Below are 5,713 nucleotides of genomic sequence, written 5' to 3' on the forward strand. Positions count from 1 at the left end.
ACCCCGTCCGATTTTACACTCCACTGAAGTCAACGAAGCACAAACTCGGGAGGGGATAAAATGGGCTTCTGACCTGAAACTGCCCTGTTCCCGTTGGGTGGTCTAGGTTAAAATTGGGGCTCGCCAGCGGGAGCGAAATTCAACTTCAATGGAAAGGGAAATTTGGCAGGCTGCATGGGGGGTTGGGGGGGGGGGGTGCGGGAGATCCCATATCTCCCATTTTACTTCCTCACTGAAGTTTAATGTCACCCACCAGTGGCCAAGCAAATGCAGGCTGAGATGAAAGTCAACATCATTGATGCTCCTTGGGCATGTTTTCATTGGAAATAAGAAAGTTGAGAGGTGAGATGATTCTTATTTTTAGGATTCTAAACAGACTAGATAATGTAGACTATGACAAGCTATTTCGCCTTGTCCAGAAGAGTAGAACCAGGGCTCACGGCCTGCAGTTGAAGGGCGGTAGATTCAAAATTAATATGAGGAGACAATGGGCCCGATATTAACCTGGAGATTGGAACGGACCGTGAGAGGGTGGTAACTGGCGATGAGCTCGCAACATTGTGCCACGTGGAAGCCTGGCCAACTTTAATCGTTAGGCATCATTTAAATAATGCTTCTGGGTTTTGCGTCAGCATGGCACATCTGCGGCTCTACTGCCCACTCGCATGATGCAATTTCCCGGCAACTACTTAAGGCCTCAGTCCAGCTCTGCATGAGAGGCTGTGGGATAAGACTATATCGACATCGAAATTGGAGTAAAAAAATCAGTTAAACGTCTGGAACAAGAGGGAAGGTGGCCCTCCGATTCTCTGATGCTTCCCTGGAGGTCCTGCTCAGTGCAGTGAGGGCTAGGAGGGATGTGCTGTTCCCCACAAATGGGATGAAAAACCAGCTGCCACCACGAAGAAGGCATGGTGTAACAGAGTGAGAGCGGGACGATATTTAAGGCATAGGCGGTTGAGAGCTCTGTATCCGAGATAGAAGTACCACTTTAAGAAATCATTGACCTTAATTTCCTTTAGCGACTCCCAGCCTGTAAGGATAATTGCAAAGCAGGAAGAGATTGAAAGAATGGAAGAGGATGTACAAAAGATGGCAACCGACAATGATAAAAGAGCACAGGAGCAGTTCACTGCAGTCGAGATTGTGCAACAGATGGTTGAAGCCAAAAGCATGGGGAGGTTGTTGCTGAGAATATGGAACCTGAAATGATGGGGGCAGTATCTGAAGAGATCACTAAAAGCTTTGAAAGAACTGATGAGGATCGAAGAACGAAGGGACAAATAGTTGAAACATTGATTCCAGCAACTGAAATTATACAGCAGGAGCCAAGCATTGAAGGACGAAGCAGAGAAACAATTGGAACCATCATAACTGAGGTTGTAAAGAAAGTGGAAACAGAAATAGTTGAGACCGTTTGTGATGACAAACTTGACATCATGTGATCAGCGCGGCTTGAGGGAATCAAAGTGGAAAACCAAGTTGAACTCAGACAAGAAACAGATGTGGCTGTGCCTAAATAGTGCAAAGACACTGAAAGGGCTGATAAGGCACAAAAAGAGAATGATATGGAGTTAGCCGATGGAGCTATTGATAAACCCGTAATCAAGTTGGAGTCTCCTGGAGATTTGGCCTCTACTGAAAGTTCAACCGAAGGATGCAAAGAAGAATCAGCACCTCAGATGCCAGATAAGGATGAAAACCAGAACAAGGTGGAGAAAGAATACTTTGGGGCAAGAGGAACAAAGCGCAAGGGTAAAACCTTCAGGAGGGCCAGATGGACCAAAATGGAGTGGTATACGGCCTCCCACGGGGACAGCTCAGGTGATGAAGCAGAGAGCTCATCAAGAATGAAAAGGCCAAATGGTATCCATGTATTCAAAAAGTCTAGTTTCTCCAAGAAGAAAGGAAAATACTTTAAGGTCAAAGAGAAGCCAATGGAAGAAAAAGACAAGGAGAAAATTCCAAAGATATAACAGCAACAGAGGTTTTTAAGCAGTGGAAAAAAGAAAAAGAAAAAGCCCGCTTCAGACCAGGAAGCAGTTCAGGTGGATTCTCCTTCTTCCCTCAGGCCTATCTTTGGTGGTCCATTGGCTGAGGCTGCTGAGAGGACTATGCTGTATGATGGGATCCTGCTGCCAGAAGTTTTTCGAGAGTACATTGGCTACATGGAGAAATATAACATGAAGTGTGAAGGCATTTATAGGATATCAGGTACCAATCAAAAGTTGATGAGCTGGAGGTTGTGTAAGATTATGAAGAATCTCCCAATCTGGGGGATTATAATGCAAGCACGGTGGCCAACCTATTGAACAATACCTCCCTGAGCTCCCTGAAAAAGTTATTCCCAAGAAACTCATGATGCGGTTTGAGGATGCAGGTCCAAAAGGCACGGAGGATGAAAGAGTCCAGAAATGCCAGCGTCTACTACAGGAACTGTTTGTATCCTCTTTTCTTGGCTTGTCACCCATATGGACCATGTCATCGAGAGGGAAAGTGAAGCAAAAATCAATGTCCGGAATATTTCCATGGTCCTTAGCCCTACTGCACAGATCAGTGATCGTACGTTGTGCCTGCTTTTCACTCATGACAGAGAGCTGTTTGGGGAGATTGAGCTGAAACCAATAGTAAAACCTCTTCGCTGGTTGAGTGTGTCAACTATGCCAGTCATGCCTGAGCTACAGGAGAGCATGAAGTAAGAAATTTAGTGACAGGAATTTCTGTTGAGTTGCTTGTGCAGGGACCTGCTGGCTGGCATGAAGGACTTGTCCAAGGAGGACAGTTTGAGGGAGGTTCAACGAATTTTAACAACACCGGAGCACAGACTGCGTGAAGTGAAGGGGCAGGAGTGTGGAACAAAGTTTGCCCAGGCTGTTGTTGATGGCGTGAATGCCTCGGGGGGAACTTGCCAAGACTATGGCCTTGTAAGCACCCCACAGCTGCATTACATGGTCTGCTGTTGGAGTGCCAAGGAGCAGCATGGGATTGCAGCCATGGAAGGATATTACCAGAAACTTTCTCGGACTTTTTTTGCCCTGACCAAGCAGACACCTCACCATCCAGAAGAAATAAGACCACTGAAGGTAGACGGGGCTAATGGTATTGTCACGTTAAAGCTTCAACAATTGGAACCTTACCTCGATGAAGCTACTGTTAAAGGTGCATAGTGAGGGTACAAGGGGCAAACTCAACTATCTCTGTGGAGCAGAGTTTGTAAAGGTTCAGCAGAAGCCACCTCGAGGAAATTGCACGCAGCGGCTCATTTGACGGTGATGCAGTCAGAATTGTAAACTATTATAACGACGAATCCGAATGCTTTCCCCTTCTGGAGGGAGAGAAGATCGCATCTTTACTTACTACCTTTCTAAAGCAGCGTCCTGCCAAGGCAGATTTGGACTTGCAGATAGCAGTGGTGCAGACTGCCTCTAAAAATAGAAGCTCAATAAGATACAACATTGGAATGTTGGAACTTAGTGCTAATCGCAACATCCTGAGATTGTTGAGGCGTGCCAGGAAATTGAGAAAAGTGACAAGTTGCTGCAGTTCAAGGAGAAAAGAATGAGTGAAAAAGAAAACAAATCGATAATTTTGGTGGAGACCAATTGGAGAGGTGATGAGCTTACAAGGCGAATGAGGAAAGATGGATGGTCCGCAATGTGGACAATGGGGACAAGAGTCAGCCAGAGCCTGACTAGGTTCTAAATGAGTTTCAGTCAGGCAAAGCACCAATCCTTAGGGCCACAGATGTTGCAGCAGAGAATCTTGGATGACTGAACTTCCACGAGAGTTACAAAACATAGGCCTGGGCATGAGAACGTTTAAGAGGTGTGCAAACGGAGGGTCATCTGACCGGTCCGTATGGATGGATACTCCGGCTGACAAGGAAAGGAAAGCTCAGGAAATGTTAGAAGCCAAAGACTCCCCTGGGAAAGTCCCAGTCTCTCCGAAAGAGATAAACGGATAGCCAGGCAGATGGCGACATACAATGAGTCCAAACGATTGGAGTGCCTTCTCGACATGCACAGCAAGACGTTGAAGAGACTCCAGGAGCGACGGGCATTTGACTGTGAACAGGATCTCCAGGTTCACCGGTTCGAAGAGGCCCAGAAGAAAGCCTTAATCAAGAAATCCAAGGAGCTGGACACCAAATATTTCACATGGGAATGCGGATGCCCTTACCCGAATGTCGAGCCTTATGACAGGACAGGAATGGCGCGAGGTGGGGGCGGGGATGATGTAACGGAGTGAGAGAGGGACGATATGTAAGAGAGGAGGTTGAGAGCTCTGTATCCAAGATAGGGGATACCACTTTAAGGAATCGTTGACCTTAATTTCCTTTAATGACTCCTAGCGTGGAAGAATAAAAGGCTAGGAAATGGTTCAGTTAGGGAGGGGAGTTCGTTAGCGAGGGCGGCGGGGGGGGGGCGGGTGGTCAAAGAGGAAGGAACTCAGGGGAGTGAGGAGATGAAGGAACAGAGAGGGTTAAGTGATAGGTATTATTTTCCAGCCTACCACTCTCTTGTTCATTGTTGTCAGGAAAGAGGAAATGTGGGTGAATAAACTGCACTTGTTTGGAGACCTACTTGTGTCTAATTGACCACTGGGTGCAGAACTGACATCAACTTGTTACAATGGATAGAAGTGGCTGAGGAAGTCAGCAGCAGGAGCGCCATACCAAGGTCATGGATCCAGTGCAGGAAAGGTTTCAATGACCTGACTTGGTCAGGAAAGGACAGCACATATCCTTCTTTAACCATCTCCTGCAATGCACTGCCTTTCACTCCCACTTGGCCCTCCCAAACCATTCATACCACTCCTCACTAAAGTTCTCAAAAGGTGTATAAAGTAGAAGGTGGCTGCTAAAGCACAGTGAACGGAGTGGATTACGAACAGAGTGGGAACTTGAGAATTTGGTGAGAGGGGAAATTAGGTGTAGAGAGGGAAGGACAGTGAACAGAGAGGTAGGGCTCAGAGAGCAGTGGAGGCAAGAGTGGGGACTGGAACAGCAGAGGTCAAAGCAGGGACTAATGGTAAAAAGTTAAAATTACAGGCTCTTTATCTGAATGAAGGAAGCAATTGTAACAAGATAGTCGAATTAGTGGCACAAGTAGAGAAAATTGGGTTTGATATAATAGCCATTACTGAGCCATGGTTGCAAGGTGACCAATGTTGGGAACTAAATTTCGGAAAGACAGGCAGAATGGAAAAGGGGGGAGGGGAGAGCCCTGATAATAAAAGATGACATAAGGACAGTAGCTTGGCTCAGAAGATCAGGAAGTAGAATCAGTATAAGTGAAGATAAGAAATAACTAGGGGCAGAAATCATTGGTGGGAGTAGTTTATAGTCCCCCTAACAGTAGTTATACCTTTGGACAGAGTATTAATCAAGAAATAATAGGAGCTTGTAACAAGGATAATGTTAAAATCGTGGAGGACTTTAATCTTCATGTGGACTGGGCAAATCAAATTGGAAAAGGTAATCTGGAGGATGAGTTCATGGAATGTATTCGAGGGCGTTTCCTAGAACAATACAACATGGAACCAACCAGGGAACAGGCTATTTTAGATCTTGTATTGTGTAATGAGACAGGGTTAATTTGTAATCTCATAGTAAAGGATCCTCTGGGGAAGAGTGATCATATTATAACAGCTTTAGTTTCAGACTTAAGTATGTCACTCTCAAACTCAGAGTCTTGAACTTAAATAAAGCCAA

The 5,713-nt window shown here is 45.8% G+C and overlaps 1 pseudogene; it reads left to right on the forward strand.

Moving 5' to 3' along the window:
• Nucleotides 1–1,568: 1,568 nt before the first annotated feature.
• On the forward strand, nucleotides 1,569–3,167 carry LOC137326545 (ralA-binding protein 1-A-like; annotated as a pseudogene).
• The last annotated feature ends 2,546 nt before the right edge of the window (nucleotides 3,168–5,713 follow it).

The sequence above is a fragment of the Heptranchias perlo genome, chromosome 10 (assembly GCF_035084215.1).
Source record: "Heptranchias perlo isolate sHepPer1 chromosome 10, sHepPer1.hap1, whole genome shotgun sequence".
NCBI lineage: Eukaryota > Metazoa > Chordata > Chondrichthyes > Hexanchiformes > Hexanchidae > Heptranchias > Heptranchias perlo.